This window comes from Anabrus simplex, chromosome 1, assembly GCF_040414725.1.
Source record: "Anabrus simplex isolate iqAnaSimp1 chromosome 1, ASM4041472v1, whole genome shotgun sequence".
NCBI lineage: Eukaryota > Metazoa > Arthropoda > Insecta > Orthoptera > Tettigoniidae > Anabrus > Anabrus simplex.
In genome coordinates this window covers 625,765,331-625,787,259 of record NC_090265.1, presented here as the reverse complement: position 1 = coordinate 625,787,259, position 21,929 = coordinate 625,765,331, and the positions used below count along the sequence as shown (strand labels likewise).

General features: G+C 39.0%; 1 long non-coding RNA gene across 1 annotated transcript in view; it reads right to left on the bottom strand.

Moving 5' to 3' along the window:
* Positions 1-6,005, bottom strand: part of LOC136857214 (uncharacterized) — a 48,150-nt gene extending 42,145 nt beyond the window's left edge. Inside the window, exon 1 of the long non-coding RNA XR_010858514.2 lies at positions 5,790-6,005. This is a non-coding gene — a long non-coding RNA (uncharacterized lncRNA). The remainder of the gene's footprint in view (positions 1-5,789) is intronic.
* Between the last annotated feature and the right edge of the window lie 15,924 nt (positions 6,006-21,929).

Sequence of the window (21,929 nt, the reverse complement as noted above, 5' to 3'; positions counted from 1 at the left end):
TCTTCGCTTCAACTGAAGCCACCAAATCGTCTGTAATCAAAGAAAGGCGACCGGAGCGGTCTTCATTGTGGACGTTGTCACGGTCATCTTTGAATTGTCGTACCCACTTACGCACTTTGCTTTCACTCATAACAGTATCACCGTACACTTTGCAAATCTGTCGATGAATTTCTGCAGCAGACAGGTTCCTTGCTCGTTGCGATATGCGCGCGAACAACTAGTGTCTACAACAAAATGGACCTTACTTAAAAAACATGCTTCGTATTCACTTATATTAAAATTAGTTGTTGATTTGAACCATGTTTCTTGTAGAAGGACTATATGTGGGATATATTCTTGGATTAGTAAAATTAATTCATATCTCCAGTTTATTATACTTGTACAATTCCATTGCATGATTCTGATCATACAAGTTTAGGAAAGTGGTCACATTATCTTTTAATTTATACACAATATGAGAGGTGGTGGTGGTGGTGGTGATTATTGTTTTAAGAGGAAGTACAACTTGGCAACCATCCTCTATATATACACTAATCAGAATGAAAAATGGAAGGGAACCGACACTTTGAAAAATGAAGATATCGGACAAAGAAAGACAAGGGCCACAAAAGGCATGAAAATGAAAGACACCCTAGCCCTCGCAAACCTAATAGCGTCGGGGTCAGAAAAGAACAAGAGTTGACCAAGGGAGGTCGGATAGGATAGATGAAAGTGAGGAGCCTGGCACAAGTAAGTGGAAGCAATGCCAGGACTCAGCTAAGGGCCCCGTGGTCGCCAACCCACACTCCAAAGTTCAGAGCCCCTGGGGCCTCTTTTAGTCGCCTCTTACGACAGGCAGGGGATACCGTGGGTGTTATTCTACCGCCCCCACCCACAGGGGGAGACACAATATGAGACCACTGAACATTGGTCCTTAATAATTGTATCAGTTGCATAAAAATGTTGTTAATCTTAGTTTGCAGGTGTTGTTTTTGCAACAGAAATCAGGGAGGTAGCATACTTTTGTGTGGTTGAGCAGTTGTAGAGTAAGATGAAGGAGATATATTAGTACTCTGAAGCACTTCATTGACTTGGGAAGCAGATGAACTAGAAGATGGCTGATGTGTATTGGGGGTACGAATGAGATATCCCTCTCAATCGTATCCTGGTAAGGTTGCTTGTCGCAGTTCCCTAATGGTGACGGATGTGAATTTCCTTTTCCGGGAGGTTTCTATGGGTGACAGTTATTGAAAGCGGGAGTTATATTCAGGAGGTTTTAGTTTATCACTGGCTTCCTTATATGATATATTGTCTGTGCACACAATCTATTTAACAGTCACTTCGTGTATATGCACGGAACTATTTGAAGAGCCAACACTATGATTGCCCTGGCAGTGAATACACTGGAGGAGGTCTTGTTGACAATCTTTGGTAAGGTGCTGTAATGAACACCTACCACATCGTGGGACTCGGGATCTGCAATTAACAGCTAAATAACCATATCTCTGGCATGTTTGGCAGATGATAGGACTAAAGATAAAAGGTTGTACTTCCAATAAGATACTGAAAATTGAAACCTGGGTGGGTAGTTGTGATCAAAAACAACTTTAACTGATCCCGAGGGAAGATATTCTACTCCATTTTCAGTGAAAACTCTCCTATTTAAGCGTTGCACTCTCTTGATTGGAAAAGGTGACTTAACATGATCTAGAATATCTTTGCTTGTCAGTGATTTTTCCACACCTCGTATTAGACCTACTCTCAATATATTGGATATGGAATAAAGGCATTGAGTTTTTGTGACATTAGAATTGGATGATTAAGGAACTTGTTTGCTTGAAAAGCATATTTGAAGGTAACTTGTACCCTATTTCTGCCTTCCCTAACAATAGATTTTATGCACGGAATGTTAGTTCCATAAAAATATTTTCCTATGGACATAGGGTGCAAATTTGTACCATTTTTGTTAGGAGTAGATTCTACATTGACCAAAAATGAACATCAATGAGATAGAGGATAAAGTTCTTGTTCTGCATCATTAATATTACTCTCCTGTTCCATATTAGAGGAACTGCCATTATTGTCAATATTGTCATTAGAAGGCAGTAGAGGATTATTGAGTTGTAAACTGGTATGCACTTCTTCTTCCCTTTTGACTACTAGGTTCAGAGGTCTATTAGACCCTCCTCCTCCTCCAATTTCTGATTCCATATCCCAAAACTAAGCAAATATTAGCACTATCTAGCTAAACACAGTTGCTGGTATAAGAAATCCCAATCGTATGCTAATAACTTCACTACACCCACACACTAGTGAACCGTTCGCATTCAATGCACAACGAAGACTGAAGCATTCAATTTGTTTCAAATGATATTGAATTCAACTAGCAAAAGATTCACATCATCATCCGCCTTAATCTTCATGGTATTCACAGACTTCCTGCCAGTGCCCCAACCCTCAACTACATCACAACCAGGAGCAGTTCGCGTGTCCATTGATTTTTTCCTGAATGACGGGTAAGCTCCACTTGTTCCAAAAAAATCAAGTAACTTCCGATGGGACCTAATCTTAAAAACATTTCTTAGTCCAAACATCTCGCTGAAAACAGCAGAGAAGATTTTAGTTGTCAATTTGTTTCTTAGTTGGTTTTCAATGATGTTAACCAGACTGAATACATGCTCTACTTCCGCAGTAGAATGTGGCGAAGTTAGAGCCGAAAGAGTAAACAAGATCAAATATAAATAGGGATATTCTAATGCAGCATCTTTATACTGATTAATTTCTTAGCCAGAATTGATGTTGTGGAGGACCTATTTATAATACTCGGTGCTCCAGTGTGTACACTTAAACTCAAATATCGCCGCTCATTTTGTTTTATTCCTCAATACTGCTGCCAACATGACTAGCTACAAATTAAAATCACTATCACAACAAACTAACCTCAAAGCAAAGTAAGCATCAATAATGGAGGTTCCCTTACCCAAATAAATTATAAAAGTTAACATGAAATAAATCAAGATATTCATTATTAAGTTGGTTTTGAAGCTCATTGAGGAATTGGAGAAATAAACACACTCTCTCACCCTCACTTAATTTAAAGATATATTTTTGTCTTGATTTTGATATTCTTGGAAAGTGGGATACATCTTGAATGATTCAATATATTTAATAAATCTTTGTTGTGTGATTTTAGAAAGTTCTCTAAATTACTTAATGTCTTTCCTTTCTTTTGAGTGAATGTTTTCTTCTCTCTTCAATAAGCAGTAAAGAAGGGAGATTTTTGATCATATATTCAGGCTGCAGACGGTGAGAGGATTGCAGGGAAGGGGAGGAGCCAGGTAGTCCGCCCCCACTTTATGGAGAAAACATTACATTTTTATTCCATTTTAGCACCTGAACTAGGAATTACCGCATTTAAAACAGCAATTTTTACAAGCTCTGTTGCCTTATCAGCTAATTTGTTCCTTCATTTTCTTTAATTATTTACAAACCCGGCTACTTTTCCTTGTCTGTAAATTTGTTTCCCCCTGCCTAACGCATCTAATTCCAAATCACCACTACCATTGCAGGCTGGTTATATCTTCAAACTTATCCAGGAAACCTATAGGAGCACTAATGAGTCAAGCTACCTGAAAAGAAATTAGGTCAGCTTTCAAGCTAACTGAGGAATTGAGAATAATAATGTCTTTGGTTTAACGTCCCACTAACTACTTCTACAGTTTTCATAGACGCTGAGATGCTGGAATTTCGTCCTGCAAGAGTTCTTTTACGGTGCCAGTAAATCTGCAGACACGAGATTGGCGTATTTGAGCACGTTTCAGTACAGCCAAACTGCGCCGCATTTGACTCCGCCAACTTGAGCTCAGGGGGCTAGCAATCTACCATCTGAGTTAGTCATAAACTCTCTCCTTCACTTGCTTAAATTAATTTAAAACATTTCCTGCCTTTATTTTGATGCACGCATTACTACAAACGTACTCTTAAAAGGAGAGAGATTTAAATGGCTCGAGTAATTGAGATTTCCAGAGATCAGTATCTTACTTACCATTCAGGACCTATCTGAGCTTTCTGCCTTGGGTGTAATTTTCTTCTTTCTTAACCCTTTAGCTTATCATTACTTGTGAAAGGATATGTTCCCTTATATACCATTTATTTTTCAGTCACTTTAACATAAATTTGACTGATCACATAAGGAAACTTGAAGACACTCAGTATAATTTTTTTCAAGTTTTATCATGTTTTTATGGTTTCGAGAAGTCAGTTTTTGTATGGTACACCAAAAAACAGGTATCAACATGGAGGACAACCATGCATTTGATGCATTGAAAAGAGGTTTCTTTCCGTAGACCCTGCGCGTACCACACCTTGCATCGCATGGATGGCACTTATTTCTTATCTGTAGGGGCAATTTTGGATGGAAAGTGCCCAGAATGTTGACTCTGAAGTCTCAATGGGGTGGTACCAGTATGGGGACGGCCTCTGCTGGGATAATGCGGTATTTGATCACCTTCTAAGTACTGTTCTGCAACACTGATGCTGAATGCTGTGAAGTGTTTATTCTTCATTGTTGGGTTGAGAATTTGCCAAATGAGAATGGAATTCAATAATGCCATATCAAAGAGGTAAAATTACATCTTTTTATAGCCTTCCACATACTTCCTCATCAGTGGGAAAGACACCAGTCACTGATCATGAGAGACAACCGCGCCCGTTCCATCATTATAATCGACCGCCAGATTGGGTTTCAGCTTCTTCTTCCCTCGTTTTGATTGGACTGTAACAAAATCTGGTCCATCATGTTCAGCTGACAAAAAGTGTACTGGCTTTTTGTCAATCCATTTTACGGCTAGGATTTTGTTCGCTGAAGCGAAACTAAGTTCACCCTTCTTCCGCTGTGTTTCCTTGAACTTCGAAGGCATATGTTTCCTGTTGGCCCTAACCATGCCAATAGCATGTGTGTTATGTTCCACGAAAATCATGTACAAAGACGGTGAACTGTACCAGTTATCCATGTACAAAGTGCTCCAGACAACCAGAAGATCCTAACACATATCAATAACAATCCTCTCACTAACTAATAAATCACTGTAGGGAGATCCTCCCTCATAATCCTTCCCATTATATATTTTGAAATTCCAGCAATAGCCGTTCTCTGAAGAGCGAACTTTGTACACCTTGATACTGAACCTTGCTCGCTAGGATGGATTATATTGAACGAACTCAGTCTACCTTTGAATTTAATCATCGATTCATCAATGCAAATATTTTCTCCTGGAGTATTCACAAACTTGAATCTCTCCAAAAGTAAATATATAACAGGCCTAAACTTTCTTAGTTTGCAATGCTTTGATTCGGAAGAGTCCGTACTAAAATGCAAGAATTTGTTTATAGAAACAAAGCGTATGAATGGTATGATTTCACTACATATGGAAGTTTCTATTAATACTCTTCGTTTTGACCAACTATCTTGCATTGCAGGCTTTTTTGCCTGCAACATTAGAATACACAGAGCAAAGTGAGCTTTTAGCTCGTCTATAGTAACAGGAAACCAATATTTTTGTTCGTATTACTGGTTTCAAGGGGAGCAGATAAATTAGCAAGAAATGTAGACGCATAAGCACTGGTCTCCTTTGTAACGTGATCCCAGAACTGCGAGGTTAGAAATTCATTCACTACGTCAATTTCTTTTGGATTATTCCCCTAACTCCTCCTCACTAGAGAATGAATTTCAGAAACTAGTTTGCATGTTACAGAAAATGGCTTATTGTCAACAAAATCCCAATTCCAAGTATCATTACCAGAGTTCTCACCCGCTCTTGTTGGATTCTGGTTTTGCTCCTAGTTTTCATTGGCACTATCACCTCCGAACTGAAGTGGGAATCACTTTCATCACTATCACTTGAAGAAGAAGACGTACTTTTACTCTCCAGAGAAGCATTTCCACTTTCAACATCACTATTTAAAGCCAGTTACAAATAACTTCATCAATGCAGCGCTCGCGCCGCTCGGACGCCGCCATGTTTGTTTATAAATACAGTAGACCACTGCCTGCTCGATCTACATCCGATGGCTGCTTATACTGCCTGCTCAATAAACATTTTAAAATGACACTAAATGAAACACCCCGTTTACAGATACCCGCAGCAGGTGGCAGCACCAACCGGCTCCAGACTTGTCGGAATGAAATAGCAGGAAATAGGATACTTGTTTTCAGTGAAAATGGTGTACTGTAGCGTGCCTTTCTGCAAATCAAAGAAAGGGAAACCAGAATGCCGTGGGAGAAGGGATTCAAGCTCAGAGATGTCTAACAAGAGCACTTCAAACATCATTGCGTTATATAAGGATTCAAGTATTACCCACTAAGTAATATAATTTCTGGGGAAAATTGCACAGTTAATGTGAAGGTACAAAACAGAATAATATGCTGTCATAGATCCCATTGTCCGCCTCTGTGGTGTAGTGGTTAGTGTGATTAGCTGCCAACTCCAGAGGCCCGGGTTCGATTCCCGGCTCTGCCACGAAATTTGAAAAGTGGTACGAGGGGTCAACTCAGCCTCGGGAGGTCAACTGAGTAGAGGTGGGTTCGATTCCCACCTCAGCCATCCTGGAAGTGGTTTTCCGTGGTTCTCACTTCTCCTCCAGGCAAATGCCGGGATGGTACCTAACTTAAGGCCACGGCCGCATCCTTCCCTCTTCCTTGTCTATCCCTTCCAATCTTCCCATCCCCCGCAAGGCCCCTGTTCAGCATAGCAGGTGAGGCCGCCTGAGTGAGGTACTGGTCATCCTCCCCAGTTGTATCTTCCGATCCAGAGTCTGAAACTCCAGGACACTGCCCTTGAGGCGGTAGAGGTGGGATCCCTCGCTGAGTCCGAGGGAAAAGCCAACCCTGGAGGGTAAGCAGATTAAGATTCCACTACGAGTCGTTTGCTAGCGGTATAAAATCGTGTCAATATCCTGCTCTTTTTATTACTATTATCATTTACGCAAGTAGGGCCTATTTAGTTTTCGGGTTTTACAGGTATAGCTAAACTAATGTCAGGTTCTCTCCACCGATGGTGCTAACGTTAACCACAAGCAAAATTAAAAATTTTCTGCCTCAGTATAATCTCCCGGATTTGACGGAACAGAACCAGTGTTGCTCCCTGAGTATGTCCGACTCGTTGGCTGAATGGTCAGCGTACTGGTCTTTGGTTCAGAGGGTCCCGGGTTCGATTTCCGGCCGGGCCGGGGATTTTAACGTTAATTGGTTAATTCCAGTGGCTCGGGGGCTGGGTGTGTGTGGCGTCTTCAGCATTAGAAATCATTCTAGGTAGGGCCTTCATCTTCACAGACATGGGGTCCATTATTATCATTCCCGGAGTATGTACTTGATTTACTGGAAGATTTTCGTGAGCCCCCTGAGTCAGTGCGTGTCACTTTGGAAACTGCTTACCAGGCTTGAGTGTGTGGTTATTTAGTGCGTGCAATCGAAGAAAAAACAGAATGCAGCACGTACTTGAATAAAGTTTTCACCTCATTTAATGCATCCCCATTGATGAACTTAATCAGACAGTCGGATTGAGGACGCCTGCGCTATCCCCAGCAACGATTTATTTGCCTAATTATGGGGCTACAGAAATTTGTTGAGGCGGCTCTACCGTACTGCAAGAACACTGCAAGTCTGCTCCAGACTATAAAAAACTATGTTCTACCTTCTTTGTGCCAATGTAAGATTTTTTTTAGTAAAAATAAGCACCAGGAACATGTGTCAGAAACTGTGCTGGCCAAATTCGTGAAACCTCTACTTAGTAATGTAGGGAAGTACCATACAGACAAAGTTTCCAGGTTGTCTTGTTCGTCGAAACCTCTTTCTAGAAAAGTGGTGAAGCTATAACTCTCTACAGCACCACTTTATACGTAAAATTCTTTAATTTTTCTCTTACTTTCAGATTTTAAATGTTGCTGGTATGCTTATCTAGTTGTATTCACGCGATAACTAGGTGCATATGGAATGAGCAGGCGGTATAAGCAGCCATCGGATGCAGATCGAGCAGGCAGTGGGCTCAGTATTTAACTAACACCCAGTTCCAATAATTATGGTGGTGGTGATTATTGTTTTAAAAGGAAGTACAACTAGGCAACCATTCTCTATATAACACTAATCAGAGGGAAAATATGGAAGGGGCCCGACACTTCGAAAAATGAAGATATCGGTCAAAGGAAGACAAGGGCCACGAAGAGCGTGAAAATGAAAGACTCCCTAACCCTCGCAAAACTAATAGCGTCGGGGTCCGAAAAGAACAAGAGTTGACCAAGAGAGGTCGGATAGGATAGATGAAAGTGAGGAGTCTGGTACAAGTAAGTGGAAGCATTGCCAAGACTCAGCCGAGGACCCCGTGGTGGCCAACCCACGCTCCAAAGAACAGATCTCCTGGGGGCCCTTTTAGTCGCCACTTACGACAGGCAGGGGATACCGTGGGTGTTATTCTACCGCCCCCACCCACAGGGGGGTTCCAATAATGAATGAATGTAAACACTTCACAACACTCATTGGTAAAACTGTAAACTTCTTGGTTATTACCATGTAGTGATCGTACCTTAGTACGTGGAAGAAGTAATGCAACTATTCAGAAAGTATTTTAACACAATGATCACTAGTAGGAGTGAAAAATCTACATCATGTGGGTATAAGGGGAATAGACCTAGGAGTAAGCATGTGGACACAAGTTACTATAACTTCACGCCGAAGAATGCATCTTGGCGTCTTGCTACTCTGACATACTGGACCGGGTCTACAATTGGGAAGGACATAGAATATAACTCAGCTACTAAAGGAGCCAGTATTGAGGATGGAATAACACAAATAAGAGGGTTGTAATGTAGATATTGCTCAATGTGTATGTGAAAAGTACCCAGAACGTGTGTTATTACGAACGACGTGTTACCCTAAACCTTACCTACTGAATTCTGATCTTTCTAACAAAACAACGCACTATGACACATGTGATAGAGTAGACAAATGACAGTAGCAGTGCGAACAAGGATCTCAGTACCCGTTGCAGTTGTATATGAAACAAAACCGAAACAAATCTTAAATAGTCATAGTCGGCAGTGTGAAGTTAGAATATTTAAATGACACAACCATTAATAAAAACTTTAACCGGATGGAATTTCTTATAGTATGATTTTCGTATCATATAAAAATCTGTTTAATATGTATATTACCTCCGGTGTCGGGTTGTTAACAAGACAATCAACACTTGTTGGAAGCGGTAGTCGTATACGTATTAGACTTGTAAGTAACCGTGTTTGAGCCTGAATATATAACGGCCGCTGTAGAATGAGGTGGGCGTAAGCATGGTTGAAACGTAGCCTAATAATATTTATTATATGACGCCGTGTGTATGTAGTTCGTTGATACCAGTGTTGGATATAATGCACCAGGAAGTGTCCGTCGAAGTATGTTGATACTTTACGTTCGAAGGACGGATGATTCCGTCTAAGTAAGGCAATGGGTTAAATGGATATTTTAAAACACATTTTCAACTTGCAGGTTGGTGTATATTAAGCTTACCACATTAGAGAAATCCAGGAAATATACAGGGGAACTAATAAGTAAAAAATCAACAGATTTTTATATATTTTTTCTTGCTATTCCGTTAGATTAAGTCAAACTACCCATGACATGTCGTTTTGCAACAAAGAGGTAGGAGAGAGGGATAGGACTGGAATGGAAGAAATCGATCGCTACCTTATGACGGTACCGCCACCGCATTAGCCTGGAGGGGAAATGAAGAAACCACGAATAAACAGCTTTAGATATGCCAACTGTAGGGATCGAATCCACCAGCTTCCGGAACAGAGCTCAGCTGAATGTGACTGAACTGCACAGCCAATTCACTCACTTTCTTGTGATTCGTAAGACCACATGGACTTACTGTCCCACATTAGAAACAATTTGGACTTCAACAAGAGGGCAAACCACTTAGCTGGATACGGACCATCTGTTTTTCAATAATACATATACATAAGAACATATGTAACCTTAATAAATGACATTACTTCCCTAGACACTTGCAAGAAACAATCTTCAGGGATAACAAATCTATTTTGGAAGAAATACTTGTATATTAAAAAAAAAAATTTATTGGCTTTAGGTGACAGACCAAACAGCCAGCTAGATTACTTGTATATTTACATCTTTAAACGAAGGCATGTTGTCATAGTGTGACGTACCCACTTGGCCCACAGATGTTAGACAAAATTATAACGTGGCGGGTCACTTTAATATTAAAATAAATAAAAGATATCTCCTTGTTTCTCCATAAACAATCTCCCATGGGCGCCAGTCTTCAATCTTATGGCTTGAAAACAAAAGTAGATAATTAATAATAATAATAATAATAATAATAATAATAATAATAATAATACGTAATGAGACTCAAAAACTCCCAGGGGTGAGGTGAACGGAACACAAATCATTAAGTACACAAACTTGGAATTTAAGGATCATTAATAATCATTACATAAAATTCAAATTAAAACAGCTATTTATTAAGATGAAAAACGTGACGTAATGGCGTTTTAACGAAATCTGAACTTACGGAAGCAAAAGAAAAATTGAATGAGATTCATTTTAAAAAATGAACTGTTGCGCGAAGACTTACAGTAACTTATGCCTTTAGCTCACCAATTGTAGACTGTTGTCTTGAAGCTGAAGATGGGTGGATCTCTCGTGCCGGCTGCTACATCTGTTGTTGGATTCCAGTCCTACTTCCTGTCTTTAACACATCCTACTGTACTCCTTACATAAAGTCGTAATGAGTCCTAATTTGAAATGCAAAACCACCATGGGTTATGTTCATGGAGAGAATACACTCGTATTCTTCCGTATTACGGAACAGTAGCGTAGCTAAATTCATAATAAAAGCTCTCCTCCCCATACTAGTCAAAACTGGTCTCCCGTTGACTACCTCTCGTCATTGAGATAACAAGTCCCAATGAGAGTAACTTTTGAGTAGAATATACTCAGATGCGAAGTGAACTAAGTTAAAATCTTCTCCGACGTGCAGACGTAGAATCGTAGTAAGAGTCTCTTCCAAGAATGAGAATCAGAATGTCCAATAAGAATGTAAATGTGAATCTGAATGTGAATAAGAATGCTAATGTCCTCTCCAGCTCTAGTCGGTGGTATATATCGGTTCAAAAGTCTCCTTCCATCAGCCATATCACATGGTCCAGTAAGATTCGAGGTATCACCCCTTCTCCGATGTATTGCTGTGAATCCATCACGTTGCTTCATTACGTTCATTCACATAGGCTGAACTTTCCCGCTGAAATAAAGCGTACCGAAGCGGAGTTTAAAAGTGGGTGTTAATAATGTATCAACTGTCTCTTCATGAGGTGGAGAGTGTAATATCTCTCGTAACCTCGATGACGTACTTTTCCTGGAACTGGGCTGAAATTATCCTGCTGTCTCTGGTCACCTCACAACGGCTATTGGAAAATTTACTGCAAGTTATAAATATGCATGATGTTGAAATACTTTACCCAATAATTTGTTCGTTCAGAATACGTTATAGCTGCGATACAAAGAAATGAAATGATGATTGAAATGGATGATAAAACCCCTATACACATATATATATATATATATATATATATATATATATATATATACACATTTAAACATGACCTATCAGTGACTAAATATACACATCTTATCAATTAATTACATAGTTCAATAATTAAAAACATGCAGTGATGTCTCTAACATCACAAAAGCAATAACAATATGCAAAGGAATAAATTAATACAAAGTGATAAGAACAATTTTCTACATGAATATTAGTTTATTAACATTTATTAAAATAATAATAATAATAATAATAATAATAATAATAATAATAATAATAATAATAATAATAATAATAATAATAATAATACAACCGCCTGCAGAAACCACTGGAACGATTGTGTAGCTCACTTGTTGCTGTTGCCGGTCGCAAGCCTGGATAAAGACTGCTGCCATTAGGCCATTAAACGGATGCCTCTCTAGCAATCAAGGCCCTCCAGGACTAACAATCCTGCTTGTATCTGGAGTGAGTCATTGCTCCAAACCAAACTCAAATTCACAAGCACTATGGTACAATAGAAACAAACTACTACCTCATGTAGTATCTCTTTGCGAGAATCCACCGTGACCGAAAAGCGACTCACGTATTCCAGTCGGATTCTGGGTGGGGGGATGCGACTATTGCGACATCATCCTGAAGATGATTAGGGGCGTCTTGGAAACCCCAAGCAGTCAAGGAAAATTGAAATTCAAAACTAAGACTTTTCTGGAATACTTCAACATAAACTCTCTTACACAAACTGACAAAGTGAAACAACTAAATAGCCCTCCTTGAAAACCATATCTCTGTAGGAACATTGCAAGAAACCATCTTCAGAGACGAAGAAGAAACTTTCGAATCAGATTGGTACCGTTTTTTCAAGAGTACAGCCGGAAAAAGAAATTCCTCTACGTCCTTCGGATTGCTCTTTTCCTGATACCGCCTGTCGAACTACCACTAAGGCTGTGTATTTTTCCCCATCCACCCCACAGTGTCTTGAACTTGGGTGTTCTCGCTCCCATTTTGTCACGCTCCCCCGGCCAGATACTGCCATTAGTGTTGTCCAAGTTCGTGATACACCCCGCAGAGGAGAGCGGGGGCAGTTACCTGTTGAAATTGTGGAAAGTTTGGACACGTCTCAATGGAGTGCTGGTTGAGGTCTCGTGCTGTATGCAATAGATATGGTTTACGAGGGGTGAATATTAAAGAGTGCCCTCGCCGATCTCCCGCACAGGAAATCTCACTCATTGTCAAAGGAATTGCTCGACGTTGGTTCCTAGTGGAAATAATGAGAACGATTCTACTTTGCCTCCTTCTCCTTCTTCTTCTCCATGGGTCAAGATTAACTGCGGTTCACGGCCATTGTTCGCGCGTTGGACACGGGTGCTACGGCTTCTTTTTTAAGTTAGTCCTTCTAAGGGACGTGATTTTCAGGTGGCTTCATGAAAGGGATAATTCAAATTATGCTTCGGCTGACACGTGCAGTGTTTTCCCCTTGGATGGGAGAAATACCATATCAAAATTCACAACTTGTCTTGGGATTGGGCTTTCAAACTTGTTCCAAATATTTCTATTCCCATGTTTTTAGGATATAATTTTATGTGTTGCACCAGTCTAACCATCGACTTCATTTCCCGTACCTTCGCCTTCCGTTTTATTTCTCAAGAAAATAACCCATTCGAGACACCTTGTGGTAATAAACCCCTAAGCACTCTGTCCGATATGATATTGCCCGCTCCCCTGAGTGACATTTCCGAAAGCCAGTAGTCTGTGTTCAATAGTCTACTGGGGAATGTTTCCGATATCTTCCCACCGAACTTTGGATGTGCTAAACATTTCTCTTTTAAATTTGAACTGAAAGATAATATATTTATCAGGTATTCCTCTTTTGCCTGCTTTCGTCCAAAATAGTCTGCCATGAAGGATAGTACTAACAATCTTTTGGAAAAAGGCTTCATCAGTATGTCTAAGTCATCCTACAGTTGTCCGGATTTTGTGATAACCAATTAGGTTAGTGATTATCGGTTTATAATAGACTATAGAAAGCAAGTACCGCTTTCGCTGTTCCATTTATATTTTTCGAATGTAATAAAGTACCGATGGTCATCTCTATAGGTGGGCAAGCTCTTAACCACATCGTTTACAGTTCCGGGATATGAAGTTTCCGTGCGTGTTCATGTATTTAGACGATTACGTCATGTATTTTCGATCTTCCGAGGAACACATGAGTCATCTACAGGAAGTTCTGAGTCGTATGAGAAAGCACGGCTCTACTGTCAACCCCAAGAAAAACTCTCAGTGCTCTAAGCGCATGAATTTCCTTGGACACATTATCTCTGTGTCTGGCATTAGTGTGAACTCCAATAGAGTTAAATGCATTAAGGACTGCCTGTCTAGTACGTTCGATGGGGTCGAGTTCCCTGCTGACCGCCTGAAGGAAAGTTCTTGCTCGGGTGGATATAAGTTTCGTCGAGTTAAATGACTGGTCATTGTTCCCTTCTAATTGCCCTTTGTCTGTAGAGTTCGTAGGTAACATGGTCACTTGATCATGAAGTCACTTCGTTTCATAGTAATTGTTACTCTCTTCTCACATTCTTTAAATCTAAAACCAATCGAATGCAATGTTTGCCTAAGACTTTCCTTGCTTCATTGGTACTGAATGTCTTTTTACAGGACCACGCACAGTTTTGTAAATTCGGGACTTCTTTCTTCAGAGTATAAAATTCCGGGCGATAGTGGTTCCCACCTTTAGACTTACCTCGTAATATCCGAATTGGGCATACTGTAACAAAGATTTTGTTTGAAATTCTCTATTCGCTGCTCGATAATCCATTAGAAATTGTCGAATGTAACGGCAGCGTAAGTGCGTGTTTTTTGGGGAACTGACTCTGTTAAAGGAATATGTTTATTTTAGTTGTCATTTATTACAATGTCCACTTCCGTCGGCAATAATAAAGTTGTTCATATTCAAGGGGAAACATCGTGATGAATGTTACAGCTTTTTAGCGATTCGAAGAAAGAGATATATTCCTTTACTTACCAGTTTTTCAAGCAAAAGCCGTACGTCCCCTGAAAGACTAACTCCGTTCCCCTTGCGAGAGAATTAGCACAGCTTTTCATATTCTTTCAGCTGTAGCTCTTGTCTCAACTGACGGGCTCATACACGTTCTGAATCGGACTGTTTGCTGGATAGATCTGGTTTATGTAAACATTAATCGACACCCTGGCAACTTGAACTGAGCACTCGTGAAATATGTGAAACTCAGTCCTACATGTTGCACGTTCAACTGGCATTTATTCTCGCGATGGCTAAATTTTCCACACCACTGTGTAGCACATACCAATCTAACTTATTTTCACACAGTACTGTGAGATATTTCGTGTTTCATATTCCAATACAAGTGTTCACAGAGTAAAGTTCCATAAGACGAGCTCTGCTGTGCACCCTTATGTTAATAATCGGCAGTCTGGCAACACTGTACTGCCCTGGTGCGAGCATGGGAATACTTCTCCAACGTTATAATTTGTCCATACCGCGGTATCTCTTGCTTGTTAGCCATATTGTTTGTGAAAATCGAATGTGACGGCAACATAAGTGCGAGTTTTTCTGATGACTGACATTGTTATGTACCTCTTTATTTTAGTTGTCATTTATCACAATGTCCACATCCGCCGGTAGAATATAAAATTGTTCATATTCAAGGGAAAGAACGTGATGAATGTTACAGCTTTTTTTGCGATTTCGAGTAAGAGAGATATTCCTTTACTTACCAGTTTCTCAAGCAAAACAGCGAACTGAAAAAGTAACCGGCAAGTCGACAAGCTTTAGAAATAAAATCAGGAAGGAGTTTTAAGTGTCCTAAGAGAATGAAATAAAATTAAGTACCCCGAGTAAGGAGCAAAGTGTTAGGAAGCGTATTTTACTGGACGACATGAGTAGGTAGCTGATGTGTAGAATCCCTTCTCTGCTGGAAAATCCCAAATTTGGGAAGCATATGACGTTGAAAATATATATAAAAATAACGTCAATAACTTAACAGCTGCAAAGATCAAATCAGTTCAGTTGTTTTTTTTTATTTAGTTAGCTAGTTATTTAAGTGACGATTGCCCACTAGGATGAGATTATTTTTCTCCGGTGGTGGCCAAGGTCTCCTCGGCACAAGTTATTGTCTTTTTGTCGCCTTATACCTTCCCAAAATTGTTTTAAAACGAATAAAATCAAGATTGAACTATTTCATTAATTTCCTCACTAAAAAGGAATAAATATCAAGCGGTATTCAGAGCTGAATTTTGGATTTCTTTTTTGCATGGCTCTTACATGGTTGGAATTCACATACAAATAATTCTGTACTATTGCACATTTTCATGGAGTAGGATCAACATTACTGGTATGATAGTGTGAAGCTTGCAAACTGACTTCTTGAATAACATGACCACACTGCCAGTGGACAAGGCCCTGATTGTGTCGAAGTTATCATTGATTACTTTTAATTGAAAAGGTGCCTATTGAATTGTCTTTCTAATGTATCTTCCATTTCATCCAAATTCCAACTTACGTTGTGTGACGTAACGATATCACTAAAAACAAGCGGAACAGACGCTCACTTGTCCCTCCCGTATTTTTATAAGGTTAAAAGGGATTAAGTTCATTCGACGTTTTTCTGAATTGATGAATTTCGTCATATTGTGTAAATTAATAGTTTAGTTCAATGTTCAGAGTCGGCGAGTTTCTTTCTCAGTTACACTAAATACTGAAATGAGTGTTGAGTTATTTTGCTGCATCTGATATCTCATATTGGGATGATGATGGCAATGAAGCTGAGTGTTGTATAAAGGTAAACGGGCCTAAAGGCCGGTCTCCACTGGTTAACATTTTTTCACCGACATGTTAAATTTAACATATTACAATTGACATGTATATTGTGATTGTCTTTTCCAATTGAATTTGCATGTTAACTCAGAATGTTGACGTTAACACTTTTAACATATTGGCGTGTTTTCCGCTCCAAGACGTGCTTCTCGTGAAGTAGGATTATAGTTACAACACTCCGCAACACAAATTATCTTTGTTATACTTCGAGCATTGAAATAGATAGAGAGGGCGCTCCGTATTATTTCTACCGGCCAAGCGTGGCACCAACATCAAGCTCTGAGCGATCAGCTGATGTAGGACAAAACAAAGCGGTCTCCCATAAGAAGAGCATTGCAGTGTTTTTTAAATCCCGATTTAAGTGTGCTCCTTATTATTAATTGATTAAAACTATTGAAGATCGTAATAAACGCAATTTCCTATGAATATTCCCGTTCCTCTTTGTATGAAAATTGTTAAGTATTTTATATGTGTGATATTCTGATGTGGTTATGTATCAGTTCAGCGATACGGTGACGTGAATAGGTCTCGTGTTGTTAACCTATTTTAGTTACTTGTCTTCTAATTTCACAAGTTGGTAAAAGTTCAGCCTTACTCGCGCAAGTTTATAACATAGTAATCATGGCTGACAGTTGGCGAATGGGCACTGCCATTGGTTGAAGGCTAGTCCAATGAAATATCGTTCCCATAATTCAATATAGCGTTGCCTACACTATAACCTTAGCCAAGACCAACTACAACCTATCAGACCTTAATGCAGAATCCAACATGGCGGAAACATTGGGCTCACTGTCTGCTGTGGGAAGCAGCTAGGCATTAATTCCTAACTAATATAATTAACGCCGATAACGTTCATAATTCATAATCGTAAAGAAGAATTAGTACATGAAATATAAATCATGTTTCCATAGTTATAAAACACGAAACGGTTTAAAATAATATACCAAAATCGAAATAAGTATTCAACTTACATAACCCTACAATGACAAAATGTAAGTACCGTAATTAATATTTGTTGGTAAAACAACCACGCACAACACATTACAAAAAATTCATAAGAGTGAAATGACACACTGTGCTTAGTAAATAAGATATTTAGCAACCAGGTCAACTTTAAATATCACACGACTCGGTAACATAACCCTGCAACACTTGAAATTGACGACGTTTAATAAATATTTGTTGGTAAAACACAACAGTGCACACGCAACACATTACAGACAAAAAAACTCATAGCACTGAAATAGTGTACCGTACTCAGAAAATAAGAAATTCAGCAACCAAGTCTACTTTAAATACTCACATGACTCACTAACATAACCCTACAGCCAGTACACTTGAAAATGACAGAATTAAAGCAGCATTTGTTGGTAAATCACATCAATACACAACACGTACGTATGTTAAGTGCTCAGAACTGGAGGCTGGTTTGATCCTCCCAGTTCCACCATCAGCTGTCAGAGGTGGCCTAGGTGTCACTGAAGAGGCATATTAGGGAAAGTGAAGTAGCTCTCCGTTGCTTTCGTCGTTGAGCCAAAAGTTGCTATTATATATCAGTCTGCCAAGCCCATTAAAATGAACGCACCGACTGACCCTATGAGCAATATTTTCACACCGTCCATCACAGAGACTGGCTGCATAAGAAATGGCATTGCTAGGATCACTCATACCTCGGTCACTTTCATGTTAATACCAATATTCTTGGTCTGTTATAGGACATAATAAATTCAGCAGCTAACTCATTCCTGGTTGCCAACGTTTTGCCCCAGTGTGCTTAGTTGGGCTCACCAGTTGGTGAATAGCACACCTCCCAAGACCCATGGCTAGTGCATACCGTGGAGGTCACTGCGTAGGCTACTGTAGCCACCGGCAGTGCCAATGCACTATGAGAGACTTTGTCTCATTTTCAAAAATTGATGCCTGCCAGGCCATCATCGACAGGAATTGACATCTATATCACATTCATGTTGTCAAAGCCAAGGATGAGACTGAGACAGGTTAATGGAAGTAACAAAATTGCTCTAGTCCATACCAGAAGACATTGTGTACTGAGAACACTAGGTCTTGCCAGCAAAGGCATATTACATGAAAAATACAAATTAACCAGGACAGTGAAATAACATGCTCTACAAATACACATTCACCAGCTACATTGTACTTTAAATATGGAATTAAAGGTATATCTATAAGAACATCAGGTTATTTTCAATGACACTAATCGAGATTAGAGACAAACTTAACTGATACATTTAAAAAAGTTTTCAATTTGTCGAGCACACAAGTTGAATATAGGCTAAATATTGCACTATAAGATACCTGTAAAAAAACAAATTATTAAACAAAGAATGACATGCTTCATTCTTAAAAGAACATCAGATTCTATCAAGTCACATTCAATATTTTTAAATATTTGTTTACTTTGTCCAAACACCTATGAATTTGAAATTTGGAACTTACGTTAATAAAGTCGTACCTTCTCCAACTCCACCATACATTGTGAGGCGTCTGCAAAACTGTTACTCCTTCAATGGCTCAAATCCCAACAGCTACAAGTCCTCTGCTCTTTATTACATCACTGTCCCACCTGGTCAGGTCAATGACTTGCTGCACTCCTCCTTCAGGTGCTTTACCTCTAGTATGTTCATAGTAATACTATTCATTGTATTTGCTATCATTATTATTTCTTATATTACAATTATTTTTTTTAACCTGCGCAAGGGTTCTTAATGAGCTTTTAATGGTCTGCCTATTATACCAGAACATTTTTAATTAGAGAGTCCTTGTAAGATGTTATTTTTAGTGATAAATGATAATCAATTCAAGGATCATCTCAAGTGGCGAGGGCGGTACGTAAGTTCACAGAACCTACTATAGATAAGAATATCCTAACCCACATTCCAGGCATTTAAGTCAGAGATTACCTCCTGTGGGGTTCGTTAAGCGCTAATGTAACAAGTGTGAATGAGTCAATACTGGAAAATAGGGCTTCCTTCTTAACAAATTAAACTGACACGTTATTTTCTGAAGACGATCATTTACTGCTAAGTTTCAACACTTTGCGTTGCTTAGCTTTTTGACTTGGTTCTGCTTTTGCAGCATCACAGGTACTTCTCTTGAAATTTTTAGATTGAAGTTTCTTTGCCAGTTCTTTTGAGACACTTCTTTCCTCAAGGGCTTTACCATAATTATTGATGAAAACATTTGCTATCACATGAATGCACTTTTTAATCATTGTTTTCAACTTCATACCACACTGACACTCATCATCACGGTTGCACACACTACTCTCAATTAACTGAAATCCTAACACTACCAGTGCCCCTCTTTGATTGTGTAACTTAAGAAATTCTGGTTCGTAACTGTCAATAATTAATGCCTGGAAAAGTCTGAAAATGTTACAACACAAGGACATGACCATAGACGATGGACACTTCAAACGACCTCTGTTCACTAGATTAAAATACATCATCACTTCCCTGTCACTATCCACAAGTAATTCATTTTCACTCTGCAACATTTTAATGCAGTCATCACACTTTTTACACAATATTTCAATCACTTGCAAACTGGTGTAGCTAGCAATGCACACTAAAATCCGCAGTGTTTCAAGGGGAACCGTGATGTGAACTACTTCTTCTAATGCAGACTCTAATGCATCTAAATTATCAATAATTCCATCATGGCTATTGTTATGGACATTATGGGCAAAATCTTTCAAAGAAAATTCACCAAGTTTTGCAGACCTCATCTTCAATACTCCTAACACTTTGAACTTTCTTTCAGACTCAAGAATTTGTTCCACAGAAACATTATAAGTGCAACCACTCAATCTTCTGTAGGCACCAAATCTTCCCTCTAAACTGTCTGTCTGCAATTTGGCAGTAAGCACATAAGACCAGTGGTACTTCCTGAAAATATATTTACACAGTTCTACCACTGTGGTAACAGTATGTGTCAAAGCAGTATACGTTTCACTTGTTAATCTTCCTTCTGTTTGTGACATGTGCCATATGTCTATGGATATTTTTAAACATGTAAGGAATGAAAGTTTCTTGTCATCAGGCCCAATAATTGGACTAGCCTCTTCATTCCTGGTATATGTACCTTTCATGGGATGCTGTACATTACAGATTGACCACCACTTTTGAATTAATTTTACAAACTGGATTGTGCCATCAGAAACATCCACACCTTGACTTTTAAGCAATTCCAAAGCAGCAATATTCTTAGGATCAAAGATTTTTCCTGCTAACGATACATTTTGTCTCTCTATTGGTGTTGGATACAGAGCCTTTCTAGATAAATTTGGAGCCATTTTTAACAACAATCTCTTCTCTGAGTGAAACAACTCTCTGAGGTCTGAAAATTTGGCCTCAGTAGTTGTAAATTACAGACTTACTCTGTACCAACATCAACGTTCACAATTTCACTTAAAACAGAAAATGTCTCATCGACGTTTGGTATAATGAAGGTTTCATCTGATCTGTTCAACCAATTATTTCTAATGCACTTTAGAATGTGTACACTGTCAAAAAGAAGAAACAAGGACTTACATGGATCTGCTGGATTTTGAATACAAGGTTTCAAGTTATTACTACCACATAAAAGTTCAAACATTTTCCTGTTGTGCGATGGTTATAAGCAATCAAGCAGACAACATAAAAACCTAATTCAACCATGACTTTTAAAACCTTAAGTGTGAGATCATGCAGTGTTCCAGAGTTCATATTCTTCACCGGAAAAAGACCAATTACATCTTTATTACCAGAATGCAATGATGAAGCCATAAATACTTGCATGGTAGATGCTGCATCATACTCTGAACTGTTTTCAGCCATTTCTACTAATTTACCAGCTTTATATGAGATTTTTGAGTTTACATGAACCTCGTCAAGCATTACTGACACAACCTTTTCATTCTCCTTCAAAAGTTTGCTTTTTTCTCTCAAAAAAGCTACCTGTGCAGGACCTATTCCTGGACTACTGGGGCCTATTTTTGATAAAAAAACTGTCTTAAATATACATGATGAGGCAATGTCATTACATTTGTTTTACGCAAAAAATTGTATGCACCAGGGTACGAATAAGAGAAAGTCGCAGCCCATATCAGTAGTTCTGGGGAGTATCGTATTTGATTGTTTATAGAGAGCTCTAATTGTTCCAAGACAGAATGTATTTTACTAGTTCTCTCTTTACTAAACTCACAGTCTAACTCAAGTGCATTTTTCACAAGCTTCATCAAAAAAGAAAGTTTATCAGTGAAACCAATATTATCATCAGAATAACTTACGAGGTGACTTACCAAAGTTTCAAACTTTGTCCATCTGTCACACTTCAGGTCTTCACAACCATCAGATTTCAATATAAATCTAAAATGCTCTGTCGGCAAACACACATTTTTGTAAAACACTTGAACTGTAAAAGAACTGGAAACCTTAAAGCTCACTGAAATGAATGGAACATTAGTAATTGACTCATCATCCACC